The following is a 25152-nucleotide window of genomic DNA, read 5'->3' as shown; positions in this document are numbered from 1 at the left end:
TCTGGGTCACCTGCCCAGCAATCTCCCTCCTTCTTAGGATGGGGCCTCCTTTGCCCTCCCCAGGATGAGGACTGCCCCGGAGGCTGTGGTGGGGCCTTGAGCCATCCCTGCCTCTGGGCCCAGCATGGGCTCTGGAGCCATGGAACCCCTTGCAACACTTTTGCCAGGTTACTCTTGCCTCAGTCATACACCACTTCTATTTTCCTCATGTACATCTTGCATTTACTATTACTCACTTTATACTTAGCAAGGGTAACAGATTCATTTTTTGACCTTTAATACATATATTTGAAAAGAGAACATAAGATCCTTCTCATAAACAGGAATGCAGTATCCTGTTCTGTAAATAGAAGGCCATGGTAAAAAACAAATACACGGAAAATAAAACATCGTTATCCATTTCCAGCTAGTTACTGTTGCCGGCTGAAGTCTGAGCCTCTTCCTTGGAAAGGAAATCAAGATGGTTAAGGAGAGGCTCACCTTCAATTCAGACTCTCTCCTTGATGTAATCAACCGAAAAGGCAGTCATTCTCTCCCAGTGCTATTTAATTTGTGCCTGAATAACTCTTCAAATTGTCTCATGGATCCCCGATGGTCTGTGCCCACTTTGTGGGAGATGCTACCTCAGCAGCCTCGGACTGCTCTGTGCGCCTGTGGCCAGCTCCCTGGCCACACTTGACCACTTGTGCCCATCAGAGCTGGATCCGTGGCTGCTTGTCTCATGCCTACCCCACACTGTTCCAGGCCGACTGGGCCTGGGCCCTTACTTTGTCCCAAGAAGCTTTGTTTTTGTTTTGTTTTGTTTTTTGAGCGTGGTACTAGGTTCAACCACCCCAGGGAGCTAAAATAGAGAAGGATATAAGAACTAACTTTTTGAGCCCTTCTTAAGTGACAGACACTGTGATTGGTGTTTACATGAAATTTCCCCCAAATTTCAGTCATTCCTGTGCCACCTTCATGATTTCTGCCCTATCGCTTACTTAGTATTTCTCTTTAAATTGATTTGCCTTTTTAAAAAGAGAACAATTTAATTTTCAGAGGAAATGCCATATTATTTTCATAAATCACAGTTTAGTGTGCTGGTTATATATTTCTAACACGTATCACTTGCGAGCTATTAAAATAATAAATGTTCATCTGTATACCACCTAAAGTCATCTTGTACAGCATCGATCAATCACATGTGTGCCAGCCTCTAGGAGGTACCAGAGCCTCTTAGCTGTGCTCACACAGCCCTGGGAGGGTGGCTCGTGGCTGAGAACGTGGAGGCTCAAAGGGACACTTGCCCCAAGTCCCACTGGTGGAAAGGGATGGGGCTGAGATCTGGACCCAGTCTACCTCCAAAGGCATAGGCTCTTTCAATGCCAGTACTCTCCCAAATGCACTTTTTAAAATCAAAAGAACCCTTTAAAAGTAAAAATTTAGGAGGAAATCCAACATATACAACAGATAAAAGCGAAGCTTTTGTGGTCGAAATGGGTTTGGAGGATCTAGGGCTTCTTCTTTGAGGCCTTCCCTTCCCCAAACTCATCCCATAATGGGCCCTGAGAACCTTCTTAGAAGCCCACGATACTGAGGAACGTTATTTCCAGCCCACATTGCACCACCCTGTCCCTCGGCCCCATTTAGTGCATTTTTTTTCCATGAGCCAAACTCCTGAGGGGCAGCTTCTGGGTCTATGTTATTTTTTCTGGCTACGCATCTCTACCTTGGACCTTGGCCACCTTGAAATCTTGAAATTTTCCATTTTGGCATCTTGAAATCTTCCACTGGCTTTCTAAACCTTACTCTGACCGGATTATTCACTCATCAAACACTGATGTCTATAATCTGTACCCAGAGTTTTAGGGGGTACAAAGGGGATGATAGGAATGGAACATATTTCCTTTGGTGGGTTCCCAGACCCGTGTGAGAGACAGACACTGGTCAAGTGCAGTAAGCGTGTGAGCAGCCCCTGCTCACCTGAAGCTCACTGGTGTTCTCGTTCCTGTCTCCCTCAGGTGCTGGCTGCATTCTACGGTGGGCAAGGCCTGGGATGGGGCTGGCCAAGGGGCCCGAGCTGTGCTGGCTGCCCTCCGCATGGTGAGGCCAGAGGTCTTGCCTGATTTCCCAGAGTACTTTCTGGGTCATTTTCCCTTCAGCAAACACTGCCTGACGTAAGTCTAGAGTTAGAATCACATCTCACTCAGATCCCCAAACCCTCGCTTCCATGGGAGGACCCACTTACAACGGTCCCAGCATCTGTAGTATGAAACTCTGCCTGGTTCCCAGCCTCACCCTGTCTTCTCTCCTCATTGCTGAGTCTAGTTGACCCTCCAACCTGGAGGCCATCCTCCCACTGAAATGGGTACCCCAAAAAGATCCTTCTATGCCAGTAAGAAAGGCATCTATTGCCTTAAAAATATGAAAAGGTCCTGGCAGAGTTCCAATAGATTTTAAAGATTCCCAAGGGACATTTAGCCTTGTGGTGCCCCCTGACTGAGCCAAGACTGCTGTCCAGCTCCTCAGGGCTGACTATGGCCCTGGTCCTCTCTGAAAGGCCTCCATCTTTGGAACACTCTATAATGTCCCCAGAACATCACCTGTGAAGTCTCCCCTGTGCTATGAGAACAGCCAGGTCTTAGCTAAGTCCAAGTTTCAGGAAGTTTCTCTCTCGATGGGCCCAAGAGTTGAGTCCACCAGTAAACTCAGAACAACTCAAGTCAATTCAAGCCAAGTCAACTCACATCAACTGAAGTCAATGCACCTCAACTTCACAACATGAATATGTGCTGTGGACCTCTCTGCCTATTCCACACCACTCTGAGCCAGGCTCTAGTTGAGAGAAAGAGAATCCAGCAATAAAATGACACAGTCTTCATTCTCAAGGAGTTTTCTGTTTTGAACCCAGATTCCAGACTCAAACTTTTTCTTGAGCTGAGGGAACCCCTTGCACAAGGGGCTGGAGAAAGATCCTCCTTTCTGGCCTAGAGACAGGCCAACCAACAGCCTAATCCTGAAGTTTGCTTTTCAAGACTTTTCAAACCACCTTTCCTGGGTAGTATGACTTTGTTAACTCATATTGCAGAGTCAGCTGGCTCCTCCACCTTTAAGATCTGGTTCATATGGGTCCTGAGCCAATCATTCATAATCATTCATTCGTTTATTCACAAACCTGCAAAGAGCACTTACTATGTGCCATCCACCTTACATATATTATCTCATTTAATCCTCAGAGCCATCAATGTGAACGAAAAACCAGTAAGGGGCCAGCTAGACTTCAACTTGGACCTCATTCCAAAGCCCGTGCTCTTTCCATCTCATCCCACTGCCTCTTAGAACAATTGAATAGAATCTATAACACAGGCTAGAGATCACTGAATGCTTAAACCAATACATTCTATATGGAGGGAAAGAGTGGATTAATGAATATTTTATGTAAGACCAAATCCCACCTGACCAGTTTATTAGAATTCTTTGAGAAGTGAACTATGTAGGGAGATAAAGCGAGACTTTCACAAAAAGCCTTTGTCAAGTTTCCATCCCAAAGCCTATTAATAAAATTGATTCATTATAGAATTGGGCAGAGGTGGGTGGTGAGTGGGAGGGAGTCTATTTTTGCATGGATAGGGAACTGGCTTAGAGACAAGAAAGAGAGGGTGGAGATAGATGGGTGCTTTTCCAAATGGGTTCCCCAGGAATTGGTACTGAGCTTGGTCTTATATAACGCTCAGTACACACGCATTGAGCAGCCAGTGTGTGCAGGTCTTGCACTAAGTGTGAGGCTGGAGTACCCAAACAAGCCGGGGTCAGCTCTTGTCCTGCAAGAGCCCAAAGGTGCAAGTGCTCAGTGACATCTCCAAATTTTGGAAGATGAGAAGCTCCTCAGTGAGAGGAAATGCCAAGACATTGGAGACACAACCTGAAGAAGGTTGCTGGGAATGTGGAAACCCCAGACAGCAGCCAGAAGGTCTGGGCTTTAGCACCAGCTCTGTCTCCGACTCTCTGTGTGACACTGGGCCAGTCCCTCCCCGCTCTGGGTCTCAGTTTTCTCTCCTACACAATGAAGGAATTGGACAAGATGATCCCTAAGGGTGCAAGGCTCTGGATGGAGGAGAATGACTTACAGTAGGAACTGGTTATGAGGAAATCTTCATTTCCTGTGGCCAAAATGTTCCCTTCTGTCCCTGCCCTGTGATGGGAGGCCCCCCTCCCACCTCTCATTTGTGAACAGTGAAGACGAGGCAGAGAGCCATGAGGTCTGTGATGCTGGGGCTCGGAGCCCAGCCTGGAATTCCTCAGTGGCATTCTCTGCAAATGACTCAGCATCATAAATAGCTCCCATCTGGATGAGCAACGATATCTATAGCGATCGAGCGATCTCTATATCCACATACACTCTCTCTGTGCAAATATGTGGCTCACTGTATGCTAAATACGAGGTGGCCTGGAGACGTTCCTTCTCTTAAGAGACTATTTGGTATGAAACTCAAGACTGTTTATTTAAAGAAACAAGTTTACAACTATGCACACTGGATTACTGGTCGTGGGTGGTGGGGAAGAGGCGATGTGGATGAGGGACGCCGGGTGTGATCTGAGCTTGGCCAGCCACCTGGAAGAGGAGCTGAGGTTGACTCTTCCACTCATAAGATGGTTGGGATCCTGGGCTGGGGAGGGGGTGGCATGGGGGATGTTGAGCTCATCAGTGCAGGAAGCCATGGCTCAGCAGAAAAAGCATAGGATCTGACAGTGACAAGAGAGCTAAGTGCCAGCCCAGCCCTGCCTTTCCATTCATCTTGGGCAGTTCATCAGTTCGTTCATTCATTCGTCAAACATGTACCAAGCACCTACAATGCGCAGAGGCCATTGGGATACCGACATGAAAAAGCTTGGAATTCAGCCTTAGCTACCTACCAGCTGTGTGTCTTTAGGCAAGTCCTTTCACTCTCTGAGCTTCAGTTTTCTCATCTGTAACCTCAGGTTTTTGGGGGAGCACTGAATAAGGCAATGCACAATAAAGTGCTTCTCTGTTGTAAACGGCTCTGAACATGCAAGGTAAACACCATTCCATCACACTGCCCAACTGATCCATCTCATTCCATCTTAGGACTGTTCTTGGCAATCACAGAGGGGAACACATGCCCCCTTCATCAGGGCTCCGGGGGTGAGGGGAGGCCCTGAACACTATCCAGGGCTTTAGTGCTGAGCAGTGCCCTTACCTTTGCTTCCTGGCAGAGCTGGGATGCAGGTGCCTTCAGTCGCTGAGCAGAGCAGATAGCATGGCAGGGACCACACCTTCCTGGAGGAGGAGAGAGGAGGTTGAGGGCTGAGGAGAGAGCTTCTGGGGGATTTGGCTTGCTGAATGGGCATGGAGCCCCAGACCCCAGTGAAGGCATGCCCTCAGTTCTCCAGAGGCCACCACTGCTGCTCTTGATTCCAGCAAAGGGCTGGGCGGGATGGGACCCTGCCTGGCATCAGACCCAACTCCTGGCCCACCTCACCCAATCCGACAGTAGTTACTCATCTTGTTCACCGGTGTGGGTAGCACTGTACCATTGACCATACTTTGGTAGTAGTACCACTGACCATACTTTTCTTACTTAAATGTGATTTCTGATTGGTGCAAAGGGACAGGATTTATCATCAATCATATCTGGTTTTGAATTCCAGCTTTGGGGATGTCCTCTCTGAGCCTCAGTGTCCTCCTCTGTAAAATGGGATGCCTAATACTACTGGCCTCATATACTCAGTGCTATATAAGTGCTTGTTATGGTTACTGTTGTTAAATAAGATCAAGTCTGTGAAGATTTTTTTTTACACTATAGCTCCTTAAATTTTAATTACCTTCCTCTGCTTGATTCTAGGGGGCACCATGCATTCCGTAAAAGGCAAAGGTTGGCTGTTACATGACTTTGTTTCCAGAGCTCTGCATGGGGCCAGGCAGATTGTAGGTGCCAGTAAATAATTGTTGACTGAGCATCATGACAAGTTTGCTAGATTTGGTATCACATATTTAGGATGAGTGAGTTCGATGTTCCATCCTCATTTGATAGATGAGAATACTGACGCGGAGAGGGGGAGATGGTCTGCTTAAGATCACACGGGGGTAGGTGTGGAGCTGGAACTCTTCTCTCTCCAGCTCTTGCTCTCTGCTGCAGCCAGGCCCCCACTGGGCGGGGCACCAAGTCCCCAGCAACTGAAGGAGCTGCAATGTCCTCCTCCCAGGACAACCTGTCGCCTCCTCCCCCAGCTCTCTATTTCCTCTTCTTTTAGTAACCAAAGCCCTGCTCTCAGTGGCTCCGGGAAGCAGATACTATTGTCTCACTTGCAGAGGTGAGAACTAAGGTTGAGAGGCATGGAAGCAGATACTATTGTCTCGCTTGCAGAGGTGAGAACTCAGGTTGAGAGGCATGAACGGTCAGCCCAGATCAGGGAGACAGTATAGAGTGAATCAGGGCTTCCCACAGGGATCAGCCGACTCCAGGCACGGTTACCTCCTAACACAGTCCTCAGACCCCCACTTCCCTCCCCTCTTCCTTTGCTGGAATAGGAGCTTCTTGGGGCCGAGCCCAGCGGTTTCCCCAGAGCCTGGCGTTCAGCAGGACTTGATAAGTATCTGTTGAGTGAATGAATGAATGAATGAGTAACTAAGTGGGTGAATGACTCTGCCAGGCCATGTTCTAAATGCTGGTGACAACTGCAGTGAAAAGGGCAGTCATGATCCCTGCTCTCAGGGAGCTGACAATATTTGAATTTAAAACTAGCAACTGGGTTAAAAACAGGGCAGATGTTCCTGTTTCCAGCTTGCTGGGGAGGGAGAAGGGGTGGGCGCCTGTGGGCTGCAGTCTGCTGTCTGCCCAGGGAATGAGCACCTGGGAGCAAATGGCATCTTCCCTGTCCTTAGGTGGGGCCACCTGTGTGCAGGGACAGGAGGCTGGCCTTTAAGAAGGGAAGGAAAGAAGGAGAGGTGGTACAATTCTGTGTTTAATGTCTACCTACTGCTCAGTCCCAAACAGCTAGCGCGTCATCTGGCACATAGTATGTGCTTAGTAAACTTTTGTTCCATGAATGAAGAGTGGGCAGAACACATGTTGGGATGACTTGGGTCTAGGAGGCAGGGAGAATCAAGAGGGTTAACTACTAGAATTATTATGACTTAGAATGGAGCGTCATTCCTTACAGAGCCTTTTCACACGCTAGTCATTCTCCTGTGCAGGCGAGGGGCCTGTTGAGCACATACTTGCTGGTGAGGACTCTGTGCCTCCGTGCTGGGCACCGGTGGTGGTGGTGTAAACAAAACAGCAATGCCACCACCTTCAGTGTATTTACTGTGTGCCAAGCCCCCACAGCCACAATCTTTAACACTCCCACTAGCCTGGCAAGGCCAATGTCATAACCCCTACCACACAGAGGATGGCACGGAGGCCCAGAGATGCCTTGATCTTGCACGGTGGAAACCCGTGAGTAACTAAGTGGGTGAATGACTCTGCCGAGGTCTCTTGTCTTACTCTAAGAGTGAGACATAAAAACTTCATAGCTGAGGCTGGTCACAGTGGCTCACACCTGTAATCCCAGCACTTTGGGAGGCCGAGGTGATGGATTGCCTGAGGTGGGGAGTTTGAGACCAACCTGACCAATATGGGGAAACCCCATCTCTAGTTAAAAAAAAAACAAAAAATACAAAATTAGCCGGGCATGGTGGCGCATGCCTGTAATCCCAGCTACTCGGGAGGCTGAGACAGGAGAATCACTTGAACCCAGGAGGCAGAGGTTGCGATGAGCCAAGATGGCACCATTGCACTCCAGCCTGGGCAACAAGAGCGAAACTTTGTCTCAAAAAAAAAAAAGTTCACAGGCGAAATGGGTACATGAGCAGGAAAGCAGATAGTTAAGCTACAGTGTGTCACCCCCTCTAACACAGGTTTCTCTAAGGTGCCTCTCTCTTCATCACCTTAGAGAAGCTGGGAGGGCCAAGTGGACAGTGGGGCAGGAAGGGCTTTCCAGGCAGAAGGAACAGCATCTGCAAAGACACGGAGGATGCATGGTTTACCGAGGGAACTGGGAGGAAGGTGGCTTGCCTGGAGCCTCAGGGCCAAAAAAAAAAAAAAAAAGACTGGCAGGTTGTCAGAGCCAGTTTAGAAGGGGCCTTAGAGGAGCTTGGGCTTCACCTTGAGGGTGATGGGGAGCCATTGCAGGGCTCAGCTCTGCGCTCTAGATCCTTCCGGGCACCTCAGGGGCTCAAGGATGAGAATGGGAGCATGAAGGTGGGGAATCTGGGGTGCTCTTAACAGGCTGTGGACAAGGAACTGTGTTAAGGCGGTGGCTTGGGGTGGCAAAGATAGGAGGAGTAGGTAGCAGGACTCAGGGCTTGATGAGATGTGGAGCTGAGGGAGAATGGGACTCAGCCTGCTGGCTTGGGTGTGTGTGTAGCGGTGACATGGGCATCTGTGGCAGTCAACCCTCCCATCAGCTGACCCACCCAGTGGAGTTGGAGGTCCTCTCCCAGCCACGAGAAAATCGCTGTGGCAGCTCCTAGTGCCAGTTCCAGCAAAGGCTTCCCCTACCACCTGACTGCTTGCAGACCGTGTCCTAGCAACCTCGCAGCCCTCCCCTTGGCAACGTGAGCTCCTCCTCTGACTGTGCTGGAAGGAAAGGTGGGGCTGGGATGCCCCCTGACCACTAGACCCACCCAGGGAACTTGCCACTTGCAGCCTGCCAGGCTCATCAGGTGGAGGCTGGCCAACCAGGTGAGGGAGGTGGTCTGGACACGGAAAGCCTTGGGAGCTGGGTTCTGACCCCAGAGCTGACGCTCTGTGTGAATGATCTTGGACACGTTTCTTCCCCTCCACAGGTGTCAGTTTTCCCTTCTGCAAAATAAAAAGGGATCTCTGCAGTCTAAAGCTGTCTCATCCCATTTTTGATATTTTCCATGCTTATTGCTCGGATTCTCTGTTGCTGACACAGATTTTAGTGTCAGACTCCAGGGATTTAAATCCTAGTGGACAAGTCACCTCATCCCTGAGTCTAGATTTTTTTTCTCTGAAAAATGGATATATCTTATGTTTACTCAAAAGGGTTATTAGGGTTGGCTGAAATGGTGTCAACTGAAGTGCTTTACAAATGGCAAAGAATAATTAATATGAATGTTATTGATTTCCTTTCATCACATGATCTATGCTCTATTGAAATTCATTGACCCACCACCAGCAACGGCCACAGCAGCAAGAGTCTACCGAACACTTACTATGTGCCAAGCATTGTGCTGAGTGTTTTCCTAATATTACAACAACCATAGAAGCTACCTATAATTATTATCCCCATTTTACATATGAACAAAATGGAGGCCTCATAAGGTTAAGTATAGAAAGAGCTCGGCCAGGGTCCCTCGCTTCAAAACTTGCTAGTTTAAAATGCATGAGCTGTCCACCTCAGGATCTCTTCTTACGTCTTAGGTTTTTCCTCTTGTCTGAAGTCAGAATCTAACAGGGTTGGGTAGTCAGGGGAGTAGCACTAACATTTAATGAGCATCTTTTATGTGCCAAGAATCGACCAGGCTTTCAGACTTAAACGTGTGTGTCAATCACCGGGGGGTCTTGTTAAAATGCAGGTTCTGATTCAGTGCATCTGAGATGCAGCAGAGATCGTGCATTTCTAATAAACTCCCAGCTGATGTTGATGTTGCCCGTCTGTGGACCACACATTGAGCAGCCAGGCGCTAGAGGACTTTAACCAGTATCCTACTGAATCCTGGTGACTAAGTTTTATTAGTTCTGGGTTCAAAGATGGGGAAATTGAGGCTTGAGAGGCAATGCACCTTACTAGGCTCCCAAAGCCTACAAGGGGTGGGTCTGATCCTACATAGCACCTTAGGGTACAGGCCCAGTATCACCTCCTTGATATGTGATCCTTTCTCTGGGCTTCTGTCTCCACAGCCAAGGCAGGCAGTGTTCTCTGGGGCCCCTACCAGGAACAGTTTCTTATTTTTGGTTCACCATGAGCAGACTGGCTCCTGATACTGGCTCCTAGTGGGAACAGGGCTTGGCCCAGGCAGTGTCCCTGCAGTTAAGCAAATGTCTTCGGGCCAAGATTAGACCCTGCTTATGCACAATTCATTTCACCTTCCTCACCCTAATCCCTGCTCTTTTGTATCCTGTCTTTATTTAAAATTTTGATATTTTATTCATCATGGTTTTTTTGCATTAATTTTTAAAAAATATTGCATAAAAAGTTATTTATCTTAATTGAGTTTTCAGCATCCCCTTAAATTGTGCACCAGAGGCAGGTGTCTTACTGGCCTCACCCCAGTCCTGGTGGCCTTATGTCATCTCCCTCCCCCTGCATCCTCCCGGGATTAGGATGCTGCCCGCAAGGCACTGCAGTGCCCACTCGGCCGCCAGCGCCAATGGATTTATTTCCCAGCAGGTGAGTCCTGCAGATGCATCACTTGGCCTGCCCCTTGGCTGACCTGCTCTAGAGATGGCAGCAGGGACTGTGGCCTGAAGGAGGGGGACAGGGGATCACTCTGACATGGGCTTCACCCCATCCACCCTTTACTGGCTGAGTGACTGAGGGAAGTGACTTCATCACAGTTTAGATCACGCCACCCCTCTGTCTCCCAAAGAGACTCCCCAAGCCTTCAAGGCCCTGCCTAACCCAAGCCTCACAGCCTTTCCGTTCTCACCATCTGTGACTCTCCTCCTTGCTCACTTGGTTTCTGTCCTGCAATCTTGTCAGGTTTGTTTTTGTCCTAGGACCTCTGCATGTTCTCTTCCTTCTGCCTCCACGCTTGTCCCATAGGCAGCTTCTCATTCAGATGCCAGCCCCAATGCCTCTTCCTTGAAGCCTTCCCTGATTTAAACAGCCTCATCCTCCTTGGCACACTCCTCTCTTTTACTTTCTTCCTAGTATTTATATGACTTGGTGAAATGATTTTGTTTACTTGCCTGGCTTCTGTCTCCCACTAGAAAGTGAGCTCCATAGAGGCATGGTCCTTGTCTTCCTCTTCACTGTCTCTCCAGCTTCTAAAACAGTTATTGGCTCATACAGCTGCCCAGTGGGTACTGACGAATCAATGAGCCATTCCTTGGGCTTCAGTTTTCACATTTGGGAAATGGGATGATAACCCTAACCCACAGTGTTATTGTCACAGTTGAAAGCACATTTGGGCTGAGCGCGGTGGGTGGCTCATGCCTGTAATCCCAGCACTTTGGATCCCAGCAAATGGATCACCTGAAGTCAGGAGTTCGAGACCAACCTGGCCAATATGGTGAAACCCTGTTTCTACTAAAAATACAAAAATTAGTCTGGTGTGATGGTGGGTGCCTGTAATCCCAGCTACTCGGGAGGCTGAGGCAGGAGAATTGCTTGAACCTGGGAGGCGGACGTTGCAGTGAGCCAAGATCATGACACTGCATTCCAGTCTGGGTGACAGAGCGAGACTGTCAAAAAAAAAAGAAAGAAAGGAAAAAGAAAGAAAGAAAGAAGAAAGAGAGAAAGCAAAGCAAGCAAGCACATTTGTTGAGCATCTGGTATGTGTCTGTCATTGTGCAAAATGACCCAGTGGGCCCTGGCGGTATTACCCCCATTTTATAGATGGCCGGACTTGCTCAAGATCCTCCAGCTAGGAAGGGTCAGGGCTGAGGCTCTCTCCTGTTGGAGAAGCACCTGGCCCCATGCCCTACTGTGCAGAGGTGTTCCTGATGTGAGAGCCAGGGCTGAGTTCCTCGGAGCCTTTTGCCATTTGCTGCTTGAACTGCAAGACCCTGCTTGCCAGCCTGGCTGTCGCAGCTTCCGACGAGTCAGAGACAGGAATTCTAATGGCTGTTTTTTGTGGAACACAAAGGCCTGCCTCTTGCAAATGTGGAGATACATTTTTTCCGCATTGGCAATTACCACACTGAATGTCTGAGGAACAGTTTTCATTTGCCAGGCACTTTACCAAGATTAACTTCTGAACCCTATGCAGCAATGCTTGTTGCAGATTGAGGGGGCGGCAGGGAAAGTGTGGGCAGGGGTGTCTTTGATCACAGGAGAACCTAGGATTTGGAAGGGCTTGAGACCCCACGTCAACACCTCTGGAAGTCTGGTTTATTTTCCTGAGACTGGTTTCACCATTGTCCTGAAAGCACTGAGCTTCTAGAGGATTCAAGGTTTCTGATGTTTCCTGGCCCACTTGGCTACCAATTCAGCAATGTAGTCCACAGATATTTTCTGAGAATACCCTAGGCATTATTCTAGACTCTGAGGATGCAATGATGGGACAAAATATATACTGCCTTTGTTCTCCTACAGATATTAATTCAGTGGAGGAGCCGGAGGACAGAGAGTCCTGCCAGTAACTGGCTGTGTGACTGTGGGTTAGTTCCCTTCCCTCTCTGGGCCTTTGGATTTTATCTTCCTCTCTACTCTGAACCTCCCTGCTTAAAAGTCTTCAATGGCTTCCATTGCTTACAGAGCAAGGTGGGCATCTCTGGCCTGGGATTCGAGGCCCCGAGCCGGGCTTTAGTGGACACTTCTTGGCATGTGCTCCCGGCTTGCCCATCTCCATTTTGCTCCGTTTTTATTTAGAATACTCGTACTCATACGGCACTTTCTGAGTGCCAGGAATGTCTGAGTGCTGCACATATTTTAACTTGTTTAACTCTCACAGAAATCCCTTGAAATAAGTCTTTGGACTCTCATCATCTCCACTTTAAGAATGAGGACATCGAGTCACACAAGGGTAAACAACTTGCCTAAACCCACACAGCTTCTCAATGGCAGGGCTGGGATTTGAACCCAGGCAGCCTAGCTCCCGGGCCGTGCCCTCCACAGCTACCACACACTGCCCCTCGGTCCACCTGTGCAGCAGCCTTACCACTCTCCCAGATACAATCCCACATCCATTGCCCACCTCCATGAAGCCTTCCCTGATGCTTCCCAGGCTGACTTAAATCTTCTGTCTCTGTTCCCACAATGGCAGCCTTTAGCATGGGCTACTGTTGTTCTTGCTTGCCTATGGTCTCCTCAGCTGAATGCTAACCACCTCCGGGTGGGAGAGGCTGTGTCTCACCCTTCCTACCTCAGTGCTCAGCCCAGCACCCCCATATCATCCACTCTCCACACAGCAACAGAGGCATTTTTTTTAAAACCCAGTTTTTTTTTTAACACTCCTCTGCTTAAAGCCATCTGGCTACTATCTATTACATTTAGAATAAAAGCCTCAATCCTGACCATGGCCTGGAAGGGCCTGCATGATCTCCTCTCTGCCCCCTCCCTGCCCCTGGCGGCTGCTGCTCTCCCCTCACTCACTCCACCTCCCATCTGTCCCCATGCAGTCCAGGCTCACATTACGGCCTCTGCCACAGCGATTTCCTCTGCCTGGAGTGTGCTGCCCCACGTCGTCACATGACTGACTCTTGTTATTCAATTCCATGTCACTAGTTCACACAGGCCTTCTCTGTCTATTTTCACATTTGCTTTTCAATTGTTATCAATGACTGTGCCTACTGCGAGTCTGTAAGCCCCATGAGAACAGAGATTAGCAGTGCCTTGTTCTGCTGTATCACCATCACTTGGAATGGTGCCTGACACAGAATAGCCATTCAATGAGTAAGCGTCTTGAAGGAAGACGAGATGCTCACCAAGTCCCTTTGGGATCTTACATATTGTAGTTCAACTAGGCCCAGGTAATATAATACATCTAAGTCAGTCTCATCCCAAGCTGATAGCTGGGATAATTTCACAAGCCGGGATTCCCTATCTTGATCACTTTCCTATGTCTGGACTGCAATCACACTCCCAGAGCAAGGCACTTGTTTTTTTTTTTGTTGTTGTTTTGTTTTTTTCAGGAGACGGAGTCTTGCTTTGTTGCCCAGGCTGGAGTGCAGTGGCACGATCTCAGCTCACTGCACCCTCCGCCTCCTGGGTTCAAGGGGACTTTTATTGGCTTTTAATGGCTGACTTCCCTTCACCAAGTATGCTAAGAGCTATTTGCATGTGCTCTCAATTGTCTACCTAAGACTTGGGGAAACTTGTGAGACACTGCCCTCCCCATTTGATAGGCAGGGGCTTCCCTGAAAAGTGGAAAGGCTGACTTGCAGAATCAGAGCCCCAGAGCCCAGTCAGGACACACATACCCATCATGGCCATCACATTTCATCAGCAATGGGGAGACTTTATGTTCTCCAAAGGCATAAGAGCTCTGAGTCCTTCCAGGGCCTAAGCCAAACACTACTCATTTAGCACCTCCAAGGAGCTGAGGTCTGTAACTGAGCTAGGTGTGCAGTCAAATTCAGGGCAAATCGGAAAAGGAAGGCCTCATATGCATCTGGTTAAGGCAAGCAAGGCTGGCAAAAATCCACAGAAATAAGATCTGGGCTTCTGACTGTGCAGCCTTTTGCTAATGGGAACTAAGGGGCCAGCTGGGAGGTTAGCACAGCAGCCAGAAAGAAGGTGCCACCAAGATCAAGTTACTTAGAAAGTATATGGAAGGGGCTGGGTGGGGTGGTTCATGCCTTTAATCCCAGCAGCATTTAGGAAGGTGAGGCAAGAGGATCACTTGAGCCCAGGAGTTTGAGACCAGCCTGGGCAACATAGTGAGACTCCATTTCTACAAAAAAAAAAAAAAAAAAAAAAATTAAAAAAATAGCTGGGCATGGTGGTGCATGCCTGTAGTCCTAGCCACTTGGGAGGCTGAGGAGGGAGGACCCCTTAAGCCCAGGAGTTTGAGGATACAGTAAGCTGTGATTACACTATATATATATATATGAAACTTGCAAAGGGATCTCAAAGATCAAGATCAACTGTCATACATTGCCATCTTCTTGAGAACTAAGAAGGGTATTTCTTGCCCCGCTTCCTTTTCCGCCTTCCGCCTTCTACCTTCCGCCTTCAGCCTCTTTGAGCTAGAGAAGAAAATGGGATCTTAAGTTTATGAGTTCAAAGTTCTTGGTTCTGGTCTCTGCACCATGGAACTTTGGGCCAATTTCTCCCCATTTTTTACCGCTCTCTTCCTCATTTGTAAAATGTGGCTATTGGGCTCGATGATTTCCAAATCAATGATTTCCATAATGCTAAGCTTTCTAGCCTTAGGAGCTCATGATTCAGATTACTTTGAAAGGGAAGCTCTTGCTTTTTCTCTGTGGGGTTTGATTTGTCTTTAGTTATTGGTCTAAAGCCCAGTGTAGGTAGTGGACATGAACAATTCCGGCATGGTAAAACCTGTTGAGCGTTGATGTATCCCTTGTTTATTTCTGAAACAGTTTCTTTTAATGCATGTGGCTCATCACTATAGTGTGGCTTCTCAAAACATTCTGCAAAGGACAGAAATGTTCAGAATGAATTGAGGTAGGAAGGTCATGATTTGAGTTAGTGACTTCCAAGGCTGTCCAGTATCTGAATGGCAGAAGTTGTACTGATGTTAAAATCCCTCTGTATGAAATGATGTGATATCTTGGGTTTGCTTCCAAATAAGTCAGTGTGAATGTGTGCGCATGTGATGAGAGTGGATGTGGGTGTGTGTGATGAGAGTGGGTGTGGGTATAAATGAAACAAAATTGGCCAACTGTTGAAGCTGAATGATGGGTACGTGGGGGGTTATTATACTATTCTTTCTATTTTTCTAAATATGTTTGAAGTATTCCATCCATAAAAGCTCTTTGGAGTCTGGCTCCAGCCTTTCTCTCCACTCTCATCTTTCAGTCCACATCCTGAGGACCCTCTGGCACAGTGACATTGCCTTGGTGGCTGGGACTTCACATCTCTTGGCCTTGACACACAGCTCTGTCTGCCTGGGGTCCTTTTCCTGGTCTTTCCTTACAGTTCGTGACTCCTGCTTCTGAGATCCCACAGCCCAGTTGCCTTGATACTTATCATAACATATTGCAACTGTTTGTTTTCTTTTTTGGCCTGTGACCTCCTCAAGCTACTTCTCTGCCTCCGCAGTGCACAGCCAGTGCCTGGTATATAATAGGTCCCCAGTACAAGTTTACAGAAAGGATAATAGCAGTCATGGGATCTACCATTTTTTGAGCATTTACTATGTGCCACCAAGCTCATTACATGGCTCTCTCATTAAATTCTCGTCGAAGTGGATATTATTAATCTTCTCATTCCTCTTTAATAGCTGAAGATAGTCTCAGAAGGTCACTTGCCCAAGGTCATATGCTAGTAAGTAAACCACTCTGCTATTCTCCTTGCATCTGGGATTTTAAAAGACTTCTCTATGAATGTTATGCAACAGGCCCAGGGTTAGAGAGCCCGGGTTTTAGGCCCAGCTTTGCTACTAAATTGCTGAGTGACCTTGGGCGAATCACCCCTGCCCCCTAGGCCTTGTCTCCCGCGGAGACAATCAGTGATCTAGAGTGTCACGTGATCCGAGGGCCCTCCCAGCCTCAGCTCTCAGAGAAAAGGTTTCTCTTCCACGTAGTCTTTCCTGCCGCGGAACTGGCTTCCCTGTTTGGGAACCTCCCGACCTCACAGACGCCCTCAACCTTTTTTCTTGCTAATTGCAACCTCCCAGGTCTAAGCCGAGTTCGCAACCTGCTGTCTGGGCCGCCCCTTCCCCCCTGCCTTCTCTGCGGTCTGGGATTTCTCTGGAGGTGGGGGCGGAACCCGGGGCGTGAGGGAGAGAGGGAGCCTGGAGCTGTCCCGTTCGTGAGGGTTCCCCGCGGCTTCTCAGCCCCCTCCCCCTACGGAAACTCAGCCTCACACTTTCTAGGGATGTTCCAGGGACAGCCGGAGTCAGTGATTGCAGCTGCCAGCCGCAGGCTTCTGTGCAGGGCTCTTGGAAGTCCGCGATTCTGAGCTGGGATGGGGTGGGGGTCTGGAGGGAAGAAGGGGCGGCGCACTCCTTCCTCCCCGCCGGGACCTCAGCCTAGGCCCAGCCCGCCTAGCGGAGCCGGGACTCTTCTGTGCCTGTTTCCCCTCTACCCTCTTGCCCACTCTTAGCTGGGCCCCGCCATTGCACGGCCAGGCCTCGGCGGACGGCAGACCCAAGCCGGAGACGCGCGGCTGTGCTAGGCCCCCGCCCAGCTCGCCAGTGACACCGCTCTGGGAGAAGCTGAAATGCCCCGATCGATGCGGCCTCACGCCACCCCCAGGCGCGCTGGGGGCCCCAGACCCGAGGCTTTGTTAGCGGTTCGCGGTGCCGCCGGAAAGAGCTGTCCGCCGCCGCGGTGCTGGCGTTGGGAGCGGCGCGCGGGGGCGAGGGACGGTCCTTAGCAGCCGCGCCGAACCCGGGCGGAGGGTGCAGAGGAGCCCGCCCGGCCGCCGCTGTCCGCCGCTGCAGTGCTAACCCGGGAGGGACCCCGTGCGGCGCGGGAACTGTCCCCGAGGTGGTGCTGGAGCGAGAAGCCCGAGGCGCCCTCTGCCTCGCCCCGGAAGAGCCGCCGGCGGCTGAGAGCTCTAGGGAGGGGGAGAGGCCGGAGGAAGCCGCCTTCAGGAAGCTCTCGAGCGCGGGGCCTGTGGCCGGGGTCTCTCCGCCAACCGCTCCCGCGGAGGAGGGCGGCTCAGCCACAGGGAGCGAGCGCGCGTTCTACGAACCTGTTGGAGGCTGCAGCTCCTCCGCGGCCGATCAGGGCGCCCGGGACCGAGGTTCTGGCGCGTTTCTCCCTCCCTCTCTTCCTTGACTCCTCCGCCGAGGCGCTCCCTCCTGCCTGGGTTAGCACACGTGCACGCGGGGGGCGCCAAGCCCCGTTTCTGTCCGCCCCGAATGTCTGCCGAGCTGCGGGGCACAGAGCCCAGAGGCCTCCCCCTAAGGGCAGACCCGCTCCCAGGGAGACCCAAGCTTCCCGAGAAAGGAGGCGGGAGCTGGCGGCGGAGACGAGAGATGGCGCCAGCAGAGGTGGCCGTGAAATCAAGGAGACATGGGAGAGTTCCCACACAGGCAGTTCTGCCCTGAAGTTCGAGGACTTAGGGGTCTGCCACTAGGGCATCCTGTCTGAAATATCTCTCACTCTCCATTTCTGTGACCAGTAACCAAATGCAGGTCTACCTACCTGCTCTGTTGCCAACTCCACTCACTGGCCTGACTGCCGCTAGTACTTCATTCCACGCTGTCTTTTACCACGTCCCAGAGAAGGCTCTCTAAACTAACTTTTTGACGAGGTCCTTCACTAGCAAGACAAGCTATGTGCCCGTCATGACAGAGAACCACTTATTCTGAACAGGCTCACCCCAGTGCCTTAGCACCTGCCCTTCCCTTTGGCTGAGACTTTCTCCCTTCCTTACTACTTATGCTTTATCTGCAAGTGAAAGCATCCTCATTTTCCATGCAAATTTTCCTGGCCCCTAAGGCACAGTCAGTCACCGCCTCCTCTAGGATCCCTCAGCCTTTACAACCCGCCACTCTACTTCTCATCATATTGTGTTACTCATGCACCTCTATCCTCAGTTGCCAGGCTAATAAAAACTGGTTCCATATTTTATGTTTCTCTGTATCTTCATCTCCTAGCATGGTGACTGGCACACAATAGAAGTTGAGTTATATCTGCTGAATGAATGTACACAAGAGAAGCAGAGGGCAAAATAACTTCCTTTTCTTCATGTAATTGCTCATTTGATTTCTTTTCTTTTTCTTTTTTTTTTTTTTGAAATGGAGTCTTGCTCTGTCGCCCAGGCTGGAGTGCAAGGTGTGATCTCAGCTCACTGCAACCTTTGCCTCCTGGGTTCGAGTGATTCTCCTGCCTCAGCCTCCAGAGTAGCTGGGACTACAGGCGCGTGCCACCACACCCGGCTAATATTTTGTATTTTTAGTAGAGATAAAGTTTCACCATGTTAGCCAGGATGGTCTCAATCTCCTGACCTCGTGATCCGCCCGCCTCAGCCTCCCAAAGTGCTGGGATTACAGGCATGAGCCACCGCACCCAGCCTGATTTCTATTTTTTGAATCACAGACTGCGAAGCTCCACATACAACATCCGTGCCCAACCCTCCTGCCTCCTCATGACCCACTCTCCCCTGTCTCAGTAATTCCTCCTACAATGGCCTACATTTTGTACCAAGGTGTTTTTAAAGTTTTTTTTTTTTTATTTTATTTGCTGTTTTATTTGCTTGGGACCCTCATCATCTTGATCTTTATATGGCTGAATACTTATCATTTGAATTTCAGCCCAAATGTCACCTTGTCGAAGAGGCCTTCTCTGGCCACCTACCTAATGCTTCCTCCCCCAATCACTCTATAACATTACCTGTTGCGTTTTTTTCTTTTCTTCTTTTTTTTTGTAGTACTTATTACTCTCTGAAATTATTTTATTTATATGTTTAACCTGTTTATCATTCACTTTCCCTCAACTAGAATTCAAACTCAACCAGAGCAAGGATCCTGTCTGTCAGGCTTACTGCAGTGTTCTCAGTGGTTAGCATTCTGAGAGAAACTGAACTTACACCAAGGCACCAATAGTCCCTTTCTCCTTGGAAAGGCTTGAGCCACTTTGCAGGTCATTTTAAAGTCTTCTATTAGGCACAAATCATCTACGAATGTTTAAGGAAAGAGGATCACACTGATACTCCATGAGATAGGGAAGGAGAGAAAGGAGAGAGCCCCTTTACATAGATATGTGGCATCGATAAAGTGACAAACCTGGACCATAGCCCCTTTTCACCCCAGATGGCAGAAGCATAGCAATTCACTCCTACACATCATTTAAAGTAATTTCAAATTCAAGATCTCGCTTGGTATTTCTGACAACCTTATCTGGTAAGCATTATTCTCCCCATTTTATGCCAAATCAACTGAGGCCAAAAGAGGCAGACACACTTGAACAAGGTCACACAGCTTGTAAATACTGACACTGTTCTTGATACAGTGCTACATGTTGGGGATCTACAACTATGACATAGCTTCTGAATTTCCTGGTAGTAGGAGACCCAAGCACATACACGTTGGATTATAATACAATCTGATAATTGCTCAGCAGTGATTCTCAACCTGGAGAGGCATGGGTTAGGGTGGGGAAGAAGTGGATAGGCTGTCAAAATCAGAATAAAATGGAACTCTTTTCAATAACAATGATAATTTGTTGAGTGCTTCCCAGGTGTCAGGTACTGTACTATTTTAGGTAGTTTGTCTCAACTAGTCATTCTTTCTTATTCCTATCCCCTTTTCACAGAGGAAACTGTCTTAGGGAAGTTAAGTAACATGGCCAAACTCATGGAGCTGGTAAACAACTGAGCTGGGGCTTAACCTGAGTTTTTTTTGACTCGAAGCCTGAGCTCTTAATCATTATGCACCCCAGACCTATTGAATCTGGTGAGCAGTATGGGCCTGGGATTTGAAGATGATTTTAGGTCATTCTGATATATCTTGGCCTTTACTGAGAAATGCTCATGGAAGGGATGAACACTGCCTGTTAGGAAGAGTTACAGGAGGGTGAAATTGGAACCTAAAGGATTAAGTGGGGGTTTTACAGGCAGACAAAAGGAGGAAAATATGTCAGATAGAGGAAATAGAATATTTAAGAGCCTTGGGGTGTGAAAATGAAGGGATTGCTATAGGTTCGGTGTGGATGACTGTAAAGCTGATGTAGGGAATAGGGGATGGGAAATTAGGCAGGAATTGGTTTGGACTTGGCTGCCATGCCTCTATTCCACAGGCAGCAGAAAACTGTTGAACAACTGCTTTAACAACTGCCACTACCACCTGATCATCCCCACAGCAACAGCATTGAATCAATACTTTATAATTTGCAAAGTGCTTTAATAGTGCGCCATCCCTGTGAGCTTGTTCTTACTGTCCCCTAGCACCCAGTAGAGAACCTGAGACAGTGTAGGTGCTCGATATTTGTTGAAGAGGAAAAAATTGGACACAGGTGGGAGTCTAGCTTAAAGGCTGCTGCAATAATTCAAAGGGATGAGCAGTATCACTTAATCCAGGAGTGCACAGCTCTGGACTATGGACTCTGGAAAGTTGAAGTGTGTTGCCCCTTATCTCCAAGCACTTTGGGGAGGCTGTAATTTAGCTCTCCAAAATGGTTGCTGAATAATTATAACAATTTTCCTCTCCCATATACAGAGAAGCACCTAGACAGCCAATGCCCAGCTAAGCCAGGATTCCCTCTGTTGTATATATGCACTTTATGTCTTTTGGCTCCTGGATTTTGGTCCTGATGGACTCTATTATGTGGCAATAACATTATATGCCATCATTTGTTTCCTTGATTTAAAGGGCAATCACCATGCTAATGAAATAGTCTTGGCACAAGAACTAAAATCTACCTTCTGTCTCTTCATCCCTCGGGGAAGTCCACACAGACCCTGATAATGGCTAACATACAGAGGGCTGAATTGTATCGGGGACTTTTAAAGCCCTTGAAACATATTAACCCAATGAGGTAGGTTTGACTCTCAACCCCACTTCACAGATGAGTAAGAAAGAAGTCAAGGCCGGGCGCCGTGGTTCACGCCTGTAATCCCAGCACTTTGGGAGGCTGAGGCGGGTGGATCACGAGGTCAGGAGATCGAGACCATCCTGGCCAACACGGTGAAACCCCGTCTCTACTAAAAATACAAAAAATTAGCTGGGTGCGGTGGCGGGCGCCTGTAGTCCCAGCTACTCGGGAGGCTGAGGCAGGAGAATGGCGTGAACCTAGGAGGCGGAGCTTGCAGTGAGCAGAGATCGCGCCACTGCACTCCAGCCTGGGCGACAGAGTGAGATTCTATCTCAAAAAAAAAGAAGAAGTCAAGAGATTTGTACTCTGAAGAAGTCAAGATTGTACTCTGACAGAGGCAGCCTTCAATACCCAGCTGCTTGATTTGAAAGTCTAAGCTGGGCTCGGTGGCTCATGCCTATAATCCCAGCACTTTGGGAGGCCAAGGCAGGTGGACTGCCTGAGGTCAGGAGTTCAAGACCAGCCTGGCTAACATGGTGAAACCCTGTCTCTACTAAAAATACAAAAATTAGCCGGATGTGGTGGTGCACGCCTGTAGTCCCAGCTACTGGGAAGGCTGAGGCAGCAGAATAGCTTGAACCTTGGAGGTGGAGGTTGCAGTGAGCCGAGATCGTGCCATTGCACTCCAGCCTACACAACAGAGTAAGACTCTGTCTCAAACAAACAAACAAACAAACAAAACACAAACAAACAAAAAAACTAGACCGTATATACGCTTTTCAATTTGGCTTTTTTCTTTTGCTCAGTATTATGTTTTTGAGATTCATCCATGTTGTTGCCTGTGTCAGCAATGTTATTTTTTATGCTGTGTAGTATTTCACTATATGAATACACCTCAGTTTGTTGATGGAGTTTTTCATTGTTTCCAAGTTTTGTATAAATCTTTTGATATATATATATGCAAGCATTTTGGTCAGTTATTTTCCCAGAAGTGGAATTTCTGGGTAAGGTATGCATATACTTAGCTTTAGTGCATACTCCCAAACAGTTCCCCAAAGTGGGGATACCAGTTGTTTTTTTTTTTTTTTTTTTTTTTGAGACAGAGTCTCGCCCTGTTGCCTAGGCTGGAGTGCAGTGGCATGATCTCAGCTCACTGCAACCTCTGCTTCCCAGGTTCAAGTGATTCTTGTGCCTCAGCCTCCTGAGTAGCTGGGACTTCAGGCACCCGCCACCACGCCTGGCTAATTTTTTGTATTTTTAGTAGAGATGGGGTTTCACCATGTTGCCCAGGCTGGTCTCAAACTCCTGAGCTCAGGCAATCTGCCTGTCTTGGCCTCCCAAAGTGGTAGGATTACAGGTGTGAGCCACCACACCCAGCCAAGGGATACCAGTTTTAATCCTGTATGCTGTGCATGAGAGTTCTAGTTGCTCCATTGCCTCACCAACACTTGGTATTGTCCGTCTGTTTTTAATTTTAGCCATTCTATGATATTTAGTGGTTCTAATTTTAATTTACCTAATGACTAATGAAGTAATTTTTCACATATTTAATGATTATTTGAAAACATTCTTTTGTAAAGTACCTGTTAATGACTTTTGTCAACTTTTCTATTGTGATCTATATATTTTTTCTTGATTAGTAGGACTTTTATATCTATTCTGGGTAGGGATACTTTGAGATTATATGTATTATAAATATCTTCTCCCATCAGGTGGTTTGCTACTTTCCCTCTGTTGGTGGTATCTTTTGATAACCAAAAGTTGCTAATTTATTAAAGTTTCATTTATCTATTTTAAAGCACTTTTTGTGTTCTGTTTAATTTTTGCCTATCCCAGATTATGAAAATATTCTCTTTGTTATCTTATAGAATCTTTATTGTTTTACTTTTTATATTTATATTTGTAGTCCACATTGAATTTATTTTAGTATATGGTATAAAGTATTGGTTATGATTTTTTAATCCATATCATTACCCTGTTGATACAGCACCGTTTATTGAAAGAAAGACTATTTCCCATTTCTGCTCCATGTACTATCTTTGTTATAAATCAAGTAACCCACATGTTTTAGTTCATTTTGTGTTGCTGTAACAGAATATCTGAGGCTGGGTAATTTATAGAGAAAAGTGGCTTATTTGGCCCACAATTCTGGTGGATGAAAAGTCCAAGCTTGGGCATCTGCCTGTGGTGAGGACCTCATGCTGCTTCAATTCATGGCATAAAGTGGAAGGAGAGTGGGCATTGCAAAGAGGTCATATGGTAAGAGAGAAGACGAGAGAGCAAAGCCAAGGAAGCCAGACTCTTTTTAACAACCCAGTCTCTGGGGGAATTAATCCATTCCTGTGAGAGCAGGAACTCACTCACCCCTGTGGGAGGACCTTAATCTATTCAAGAGGGATCCTTCTCCATGACCCAAACACCTCCCACTAGGCCCCACCTTCCAACACAGTCACATTGGGGATCAAATTTTTTTTTTTTTTTTTTTTTTTTTTGAGACGGAGTCTCGCTCTGTCACCCAGGCTGGAGTGCAGTGGCGCAGTCTCGGCTCACTGCAAGCTCCGCCTCCCGGGTTCACGCCATTCTCCTGCCTCAGCCTCTCCGAGTAGCTGGGACTACAAGCGCACATCACCATGCCTGGCTAATTTTTGTATTTTAGTAGAGATGGGGTTTCACCATGTTAGCCAGGATGGTCTCGATCTTCTAACCTTGTGATCCACCTGCCTTGGCCTCCCAAAGTGCTGGGATTACAGGTGTGAGCCACCGCGCCTGGCCGTCAAAAATTTCTAATGGTATTTTTCCTCTTGAACTTAGAATGAAATCCAAACTTTATACAATGGCCTTCAAGGTTTTGCATAATTGAGTGCCACCTGTTTTTTTTTATTTTGTTATTCCATCAGTTACCCTGATGCTGACTCCACAGTAGCTGCAGTTGCTTTGTATACCTTGAACGCATACCTTTCATTCTCAGCTCTGGGCCTTAGCTCATTCCAGGAGTGCCTATTTTTCAATATTCAGGCCTTTGTGTCAATGTTTATTTCTCAGAGAAAGTTGAACTGCTTGCTCTCTAAAATAGCCTCCTCTTGCCCCAAGTTATACTATATGATTACCTTGTTTTATTTTTGATAATACACGCTACTCCTTGAAACATCTTATTTATGTTTATTTTCTGTTTCTTTCACTAGAATGTAATGTCCATGAGAGCAAGGACCATATCTGTTTTGTTTATCTCTGAACCCATAGCTAAAATGCTATGATAAGGACATTGAGTCTTAGGCTGTTTTGTGTTGCTACAACAAAATACCCGAGACCGAGTAACTTATAAAGAACAGAAGTTTATTTTCTCATAGTTTTGGAGGCTGGGAAGTGCAAGAACAAGGCACCAGTGTCTAGTGAGGGCCTTCTTTCTGTGCCCTCACATGGCAGAAGGTGGAAGGACAAAAGGGATGAATTCTGTTCTCACATGGCAGAAGAGCAGAAGAGACAGAACTCACTCCCACAAGCCCTTTTTATAGTGGCTTTAATCTGTTCATGAGGGCAAGGCCTCATGATCTAAAAACCTTCCCCAAGGGCCCCACCTCCCAGTGCTATTGCACTGAGGATTAAGTTTCCAGCACGTGTATTTTGAGGACACATACAGACCATAGCACCCACAGTGCTGGCAAAAGTAGCTCAATGCATGTTTGTTGAATTAGTGAGAATGACACTTTTTCCACTCTAATTTCCATGTCATATAGCTCTAGTGTCAATGCAATAAACAGCATCTCAAAAATTCTAGCATTGTGCAACACACGACTGGATAGGTAGACAATTTCCAACATCATCAATTTTGCGCCTGACTTATTTTCCTATTGTTGTTGATATTCTT

The 25152-nt window shown here is 47.8% G+C and overlaps 1 protein-coding gene across 2 annotated transcripts in view; it reads right to left on the bottom strand.

The window, feature by feature from the left end:
• CPLX2 (complexin 2) overlaps positions 1-17792 on the bottom strand; it is an 83874-nt gene extending 66082 nt beyond the window's left edge. The window contains exons 1-2 of one of the 2 annotated variants that reach the window (XM_032158667.2): positions 17503-17792; positions 5199-5278 (exon numbers count right to left, since the gene is read on the bottom strand). The gene's annotated coding sequence lies outside the window, so the exon portion shown is untranslated. The remainder of the gene's footprint in view (positions 1-5198; positions 5279-17502) is intronic. The other variant, XM_058440160.1, reaches the window with a different exon arrangement.
• Positions 17793-25152: the final 7360 nt, after the last annotated feature.

The sequence above is a fragment of the Hylobates moloch genome, unplaced genomic scaffold (genome assembly GCF_009828535.3).
Source record: "Hylobates moloch isolate HMO894 unplaced genomic scaffold, HMol_V3 SCAFFOLD_6, whole genome shotgun sequence".
Lineage (NCBI taxonomy): Eukaryota > Metazoa > Chordata > Mammalia > Primates > Hylobatidae > Hylobates > Hylobates moloch.
This window is presented reverse-complemented; position numbering and strand designations above follow the sequence as displayed.